The sequence below is a fragment of the Mus pahari genome, chromosome 13 (genome assembly GCF_900095145.1).
Source record: "Mus pahari chromosome 13, PAHARI_EIJ_v1.1, whole genome shotgun sequence".
Classification (NCBI taxonomy): Eukaryota; Metazoa; Chordata; class Mammalia; order Rodentia; family Muridae; genus Mus; species Mus pahari.
In genome coordinates, this window is record NC_034602.1 from 81,371,213 (window position 1) to 81,378,945 (window position 7,733).

At 47.4% G+C, this 7,733-nt stretch overlaps 1 protein-coding gene across 2 annotated transcripts in view; it reads left to right on the plus strand.

Annotated features, from left to right (window-relative positions):
- Shroom3 (shroom family member 3) overlaps positions 1-7,733 on the plus strand; it is a 290,573-nt gene that overhangs the window by 126,498 nt on the left and 156,342 nt on the right. Inside the window, exon 1 of one of the 2 annotated variants that reach the window (XM_029545046.1) lies at positions 4,117-4,364. The exons of the other annotated variant lie outside the window; for it this stretch is intronic. The gene's annotated coding sequence lies outside the window, so the exon portion shown is untranslated. Of the gene's footprint in view, positions 1-4,116; positions 4,365-7,733 lie in introns of those variants that run through there. 2 annotated transcript variants of the gene reach the window in all.

Below are 7,733 nucleotides of genomic sequence, written 5' to 3' on the forward strand. Positions count from 1 at the left end.
CGCGCACGCACACACACACGCGCGCACGCGCACACACACGCACACACACACCACACGCGCACACATGCACACACACACACCACACGCGCACACGCACACACACACACCACACGCGCACACGCGTGCACACACGCACACACGACTCGGGAGGATACTCAAAGGCTGAGACATAGTGTGTCATGGAAGTGACTTGCTCACAGTTATTTTGCCAATCAACCGCAGAACAGGAAGAGACAGGCAAGCCCCAACCCTTCTGGTCTGAGGGTTCCACCATATTGCTTCCAGAGTACATGTTAGTTAATCCCTCTTCTAAGAAGGGCAACCCCACTGATTGCCAAGGGAGCTGGGCAAGGAAATGGGGAGTGAAGATGTTTGTGAACGCATCCCAGATGCGGAAGTCTGGAGTGAGAGCAGGTCTTACCTGAGCTGTGGGCGGCAGACAGGGAAGCAAGCAGTCCTGTGTGTCCGGTTACTCTGCTAAATGAAGAAGATTCCTATACATTCCAGTGTGAGAAGCTTGTCTGTATCAAAGTTCTTTATGGTGATTGTGAAGGGTGTTTGTACTTGGTAACTTTCCATTGCTATAACTAAATACAGTCCAGTCCACTTGGCATCCTGAGTGTGAGATTAAAGGTGTGTGTCAACATGCCTGGCATAAAAATTAATTTATATTAATATAAATGTATGGAAATTAGTATAATATTATCTTTTAATAATATAACATTAATGGAGATATATTAATATGAATGTATAATATATAATATAATATATTGTATAATATATAATATAATATATAATATAATGTATATATATATATATATATATATATATATATATATACATACTCTCTTGAGAACTTCATTAATGCTTTTCAAGGTAGGACTCCCAGTGGCTCAGTCCATTACTTTAGCCCATTAGACTCCCCCTAAGATTCTTCCTAAGACTCTTCCTAAAGCTTGTGCATGTGCACGTACATGTGTGCACACACACATTTGCACGCACATACTCACACACACTTGTGCATGTACATACACGTGCACCCCACCCCACCCCCGCCAAGATAATCACGCTGAAGGCAGCATCTGACACGCAAGCTCTGAGGGACACACACTCTATGAGAGCCACAGCTACCTGACTGGCTAGAGGACCCCAGGCTTTGGTGTCCCTCCTGTGAGAGACAACCCGACTACCTATGACTACCGAGAGTGAAGAGACACACTCTGTTGCCTCACTTCTGGCTGTGATGAAGGAGGGGAGAAGACTCTCAGGGGTTGTGCTGAGTGGGTTACTGATATTATCATCCCCAGTCCCCACATCAGATTGGTGTCCATTTCAGAGGAAAAGAAACGGAGGCATTTAGCAGGTTGTGTGGAGTCACTAGTGAGTGTCAGTCTGAATCACAGGGGGTGATGGGTGATGTGTCGGCTTTGGGGTCATCTCCTGCCTGCTCCCTGCTGTTCCCTGCCACACATGCTATGAAATGTTCAACAGCTTACTCTTTCCCTCCTCATCTTTAAGGTTGGACTAATAATTACAGTGTTTTAATGATGATTCAAGAACATGACTTTGTCACTATGGGCACAGCAACAATTGTGGTGAGCTACAGGTTTAACCACAAGCAATTGCTGTTGCTTTTGTAGTGGACCAAGGTCAGAGGTCACATGCTACGATCTCATTCTGTGATGGGGGAACACTCCCCCCCATCACCACACCCACTAGAGGCTTAACCCAGAACCTCACACGTGCTAAGCAAGCTCTCAACCACCCAGCCACACCCCAGGCACCAGCATCAATTCTCAGTAGGAGCCACAGTGGCTTGCTTTCTCTACTCAGGAGTTGTAAAAGGACGGGCACTTTAATTCATCATAATCTAGAGAAGTTTTTCCCTTGGCTGTTTTAGCTTCCCTAGAAATTCACCAAGATTTCTAGGACTATAACAGAGCACCCATGAAAGCATGTGCTGTATATATAGTTCCTAAAACCACCATGGAGGGTATCGTCAGGAAGATCTTGAAAAGATGTCAAGGGAGTTTAGGCCAACTGAGCCAGACTAGCAGGGCATGGCTGTTGACCTGAGAGGATTTGACACCCCCCCTTCAATCCCCACCCACCCCCGGGAATATTGTTGTTTGAGGAGTGGCATTCCCTCTAGAAGGCTGCTGGGGAGAGACAGGAGTCAGACATAACCATCGGTCATTCTGCACCCTGGAGTTGGAGACGAGGACTTGGTCGGCATCGGGAAGATGTAAAATTAGATACATTCAAGGTTAATCGGAATCTGGATGCTCTTGAACTCTGGCAGGTCGGGGTTAGGAAGAGAATACTACTCAGACGTTGCCCTTGCGGAGGCCGTACGATGGGGAAAGGAGAACAAGACCTTTTTTTTTTTTTTTTTGGTTTGTTTTGATAGGGCTTGGTGTAGCCCTGACTGTCCTGGAACTTGCTTTGTTGACCAGGTTGGCCTTGAACTCATAGAGATCTGCCTGCCTCTGAATGCTGAGTTTAAAGGCTGGTGCCACCACACCCAGCTCAACTTCGCCTTTCTAAACGGAAAGGTAGGAGTAGGAGTGTGTGTGTGTGTGTGTGTGTGTGTGTGTGTGTGTGTTTGCGCGCGCGCGCGCATTTGTGTGCATATATGTTTGCTGGAAATCCAACTCCACCTTTCTCACTCTGGCTGAACAAGTATTGTATCACTAGGCTATTCCCCTCCCCAACCCCAGAAGGCTGGTTTTTTTGTTGTTGTTGTTGTTTTCCTTTTTCTTTTCCAAAGTAAGACTATATCTATAATGCAAAATCTACCAGAAGTTCTCTTTTTCTGATAAGATTTTATCAGAGTTGTCTGGTAGCCCCAACCGGAGCTCTGATTGTAACCTACTTGCATCACACTCCTTGCATTTCATAGTAAGAGCTAAAAGTAGCTCTGGGGGGTCAAGTGGAACGAACTTTCAGGAGAGACGACCTTTGTAGAGGATGTCTTTAAGTGAACTTCTCATCTTTGAAGCACACTGACATCTTGGGGACTCTTTAGACTTTCTCAGTGTCTGAACTGTGCTTGCTACAGAGTGCCTTACAACGTCTGTGAGAGTGGTAGGGTGTCTGTGCATGTTCTTTCAGTTTTGCCTCACCTAAGAAATAATCTGAAATCAATCTCCATTCTCTTTCAAGGAAGTTCATGAATTGTGAATTTTAAATGTTCCCTACACACACACACACACAACAACAACAACAACAACAACAACAACAACAGACACACACCATAGCATCCCAGGCAAACGAAAATCCATTTACATCCCCACCAACTCAGGCGCTTTCTGTGTGCGCTGTTCTTTCTTTGTGTCTATGGTTACTGTTAAGCTGGCCCCTACAGTCTGGGGCAAATACCAAACTTGAATCAAGCGCTGCCTAGCCATACAGCTGCAAAGGATCGCCGTTTCAGGGGCGTACAATGGCTTCAGCTGGCTGGGTTTTAGGATGCCCGGGACAGCCCTGCCCACAGTGGGATGCAGTACCCACTTCGCTGGAGTTGAAAATGCAGTGTTTTGTCTCTTTCTCTTTTTTTCCAGTAGTTTTATCTATTTTCACATCTGAGGTGATTTTTTTCTCTCCAATATTGGATTTCATTGTTCAGAGCGGTGACTGTAAAAAGATCTTTCTTTGTATTTGTGTCTCCTTGTCTCCCAGTTTCTGTAAGAAAGTCTCGCTTGCAAAAAAGCCGTAGCTAATTAAAACTGGAGTTCCATCAGCTGCACAGGATCTGGGCGTCCAGAACCAGGCAAAGGAGGTTAGAAAGAGGCACCAGAGGTTGCTAGTCACACACACACACACACACACACACACACACACACACACACACACACACACACACACACACACCCTTAGCTTGGCCTTGCCTTTATTGCACAGCGCGTTTGAGTGTTTGAGGACCCTGGGGCGGCGCCGTGGGCGGGCAGAGAGAGTTCCTAACTCAAACTGCTCTAAGGTGCCTGGAGTAGGGTTGCCCGCGGGCAAGGTAGAAACCGGCTCTCTGGTTCTGGCCAGTGAGCGGACGTCCCTGACATCAGGGGACCTGCTCCTGTCAGCCAGGCCAGCGGGCGATTGGCTAGGGAGAGGCAGTAATTCGAACTGCCTTTGTACTTAGCTAATCAGGGCAGCGCAGGTTCCCGGAGCCGAGGTGCCTGGTGTCAGACACCTGTGTCTTAGCTCTGCCTCCCTGGAGCTGGCTCTCCAGCCTGCAGTCGGCCTCTGTGCCACCTGCCCAAGGCTCCAAGGCCGGGTGGACCAGCTTGGCTGTGTGTCACGTCGGACAGACGCATCCAGCAGATCCCTGAGGACAATGGAGATACCTGAGTTTCCACTTCTGTGAGGTAAGGTCCGTTTAAGTCGGCTATTTCTCCCCGACGTTACTTCTGCAGTGATCTCGACAGAAATAACAGAATGGAGACGATAAACTAAGGAGAGGCAGAGCCTTTCTGATGAAACCGACTTATCCAGCTGGCAGATATGCCAGTAAAGGGTGTGAGGGACCTGACAGATTGCAGCGACCCTCGCCACGCCATATGTTTATTGCCACTGGATGAGAACTCACTCCGTGAGAGTAAAGGGACTTTTAATTAGAGCAAACAGACCTATATACCGACTTTTGAGAAAATGCAAAGTGAGGCTGGACATCTTGATGGCTCCAGGGTCGGACCTCCAGGCTTCCTATTCTGATGTGAGCTGTTTTTCACTTCTCTTTAGGTTCAGCTGGTGTGAAAGGAGGGCTCCTCTTTATTTCCAGGTTTATTCAGCACAGGTGACTTAGGGAGGGGATGGGATGGTATCACGGGGCTGGTGTGTGCCCCTCCCTATGTTCCAGAAGTTAAGACTCAAGCCAAGCATCTAAACTGGAGCAGTAAAAATGCTTAAGAATGGTGGGTCCTGTCTCTGCTTGTGACAAGTCCTTCCAGGACCATCCTAAGTTCTCACTTGGGCAGCCATTAGAGTGCTTGTTGTCTGAGGAGCTGGTGGAAAGATTAGTGGGTTTGAAACCAGCGCTGCTTGTCTTGCTCTGACTAGCAGGAGGTAGTTTAATCTTGGGCCTTAATTTGTTTTTAATGAAAATAGTTGACAAATAGGTAGGGGTCCTTTTATAAGTCAAGGGATTTCTAAAGCGATGTTGAGCCCTTCCTCGAAGGGAGATGTTGACCAGTTTCCGGAGACTCTAGCCAAGTAGTAAACCACAGTGGGGTAGAGAGGTAAAGGTGGAGGGAGGTGGTAAGCATCCAGAAGCGCTATGTTAGTCATCCTGCAATGCGTCTTCTCCAGCGTTTTAATTGGTTGGAGTTTCCCAGCTCTGCTGTTAGCTAGCCTATCTTTATAAAAACATTTCCCTGTAGCAGCAACGTGCAGGTAATGAATCTGAATACTAAATACGATTGCTTTGACCGGTAAAAGCCCCAGCAGTGACATCACTTGTCGGGTAAAATGTCATCGCCCCACAGGCACGTTGCTATAACATGTATGCGTTTGGTATATTTGGTTGACGAGAGTTTGGTATATAGGTTGATGTGTAGGTAGTAAGGTAATACCAAGTGCTGGGAGACTTGGAAAGAAATGAGCACTGAAATCGAAGTAGAGGGTGAATTTATTTTAAAATTCCACCCTGGAAGGGGGTTGCAACCCTGTAGGTGCAACAACAATATGAACTAACCAGTACCCCCTGAGCTCGTGTCTCTAGCTGCATATGTAGCAGAAGATGGCCTAATCGGCCATCATTGGGAAGAGAGGCCCCTTGGTCTTGCAAACTTTATATGAACCAGCACAGGGGAAGGCCAGGGTCAAGTAGTGGGAGTGGGTGGGTAGGGGAGCAGGGGTGTGGGGGGGGGGGTGGTATAGGGAACTTTCAGGATAGCATTTGAAATGTAAATAAAGAAAATAATAATTAAAAAAAGGAAAAAATATTCCACCCCTGGCTTATGAATTACGACCAAGAAAATGTAGAAATCAAAAGCGATGTCCAGAAATAAGGGTCGGACAGTTTTGTATTGGAAGGAATTAATGCAATCTTTAGTCAGAATTTAAAAAAAAAAAAAAAGTTCACCATAAAAAAATCTCAGTGTTTTAAAAAGACACAGACAGGAGAAAGTCAATTGAAAAACTTTTGTCTCTACATTTCAAACTGTGCTTGGAAAGTCCCCGTACATTTGTGCTGAGTAGGAGGGCACCAGAAATATATAACTGAACTTGATCAGTAATAACTGGGGTGGACACATAGCTACTTCGTTCCAAGAACAGTATCTTTAGAGAGCTAGATTGGGGGTGGGGGTGGGGATTAAGTATCTAAATTTATTGTTTCCCTGGAGACGACCATTTTTAAAAGTCCCCTTCCTGGAGTTGTGGAATGCCTGCTCACTCCCTCCTTGGCTGTGTGGTGCTGTGGACAGCACACAATGGAGCTCAATAGAACTGCCCAGCCCCCTCCCCACATGGTGCGCCCCACTGGCTGGCTTGAAAGGTTCAGCCCTATGAGCAGAAGGCTACAGCTGGCAGATACGTCCTCTTAAACCACTTGCCTCTGCCTCTGCCACGGTGCCTGGTGGTTGAGACTGGGAGGCCCAGGAGTTCAAAAGCTGAATAGCTGGCCAGAGTCCTCTGTGTGACTCAACCAAGGCACCTGATAGGTAAACTGAGGTTCAGCCAGCCTGGGCATAGCATCCCTCCCACCCCCTCCAACACACACACAGCTGGACTGCATTAAAATGTCACCGACGGTCTTCTGGCTAGACCAAACCTTTCTAAGGCTTGCTTTTATAAACAAACAAACAAGCAAACAAACCACTCAGTAGTTCAAATGGTTCTATTCTGGGACAGTGGGAAACTGTCATCTCAGATGGGAGATTTTTGGAAGGCAAAAGACCTAAGTGAGATGGACAGACTGGATTCTGGGGTGAAAGCCAAAGGCCGAGGCAGCTGTGTATCTGTGGCAAATCCACTCACCCCGAGGACAGGAGAGACCCCCCCACCCCACCCCCCAACCCCCCACCCCGCAACCAGATGCACAGAAGGAAACTGGGACTTGGCTCTGCAAGGTCAGGTGAGCCCTGGCGACAGGTTCCAAGGACAACTTTGCTTTTGCACTTCGGGGCCAAGAAAACTCTGGGATGGAATGTAGATGAACGACACCCCGAGAAGCTATGGCTTGCTTTGTTTTTTTTGTTGTTGTTTTACTGGGTCCCCCAAACTCCAGCGTGAGCAGTAAAGCTCTCCAGGGACTGTGTCAGCGCTGGGAGACAGCCACACACACAGCTGGTGGGCTCAGCAGCTGGACGCCAAGGGGAGGCGAGCAGCCAGCTTCGGCCCTTATCTTTTGCTTCTCGGTAGCTGAGGGTTTAGTGACCTTACTTTTAGGCCACGATTTCTCAGTTGCTCATTAATCACGCCTCACTGACTTCTTCATCTGATAGCAGGTAGGTCAGGATCATTATCCTACTTTGGAAGACAGAGAAAGGGACAAAGCAGAGTGATTTGTTCAGTTATGATAACAAGGTGGAATAAAACATACCAGCTGCGTTCCCTTCTTCCCTCCCTCCCTCATGTAGTCCAGGTCTGCAAATTTAATAAGTGGCTGAAGATGACATTGAACTTGTGGTTCTGTGGTCCTCTTGCCTCTGAAAGTACTGAGGTAACAGGCCCAGGTCCCAACTGGTTCTTGTTCTCTCTCTCTCTCTCTCTCTCTCTCTCTCTCTCTCTCTCTC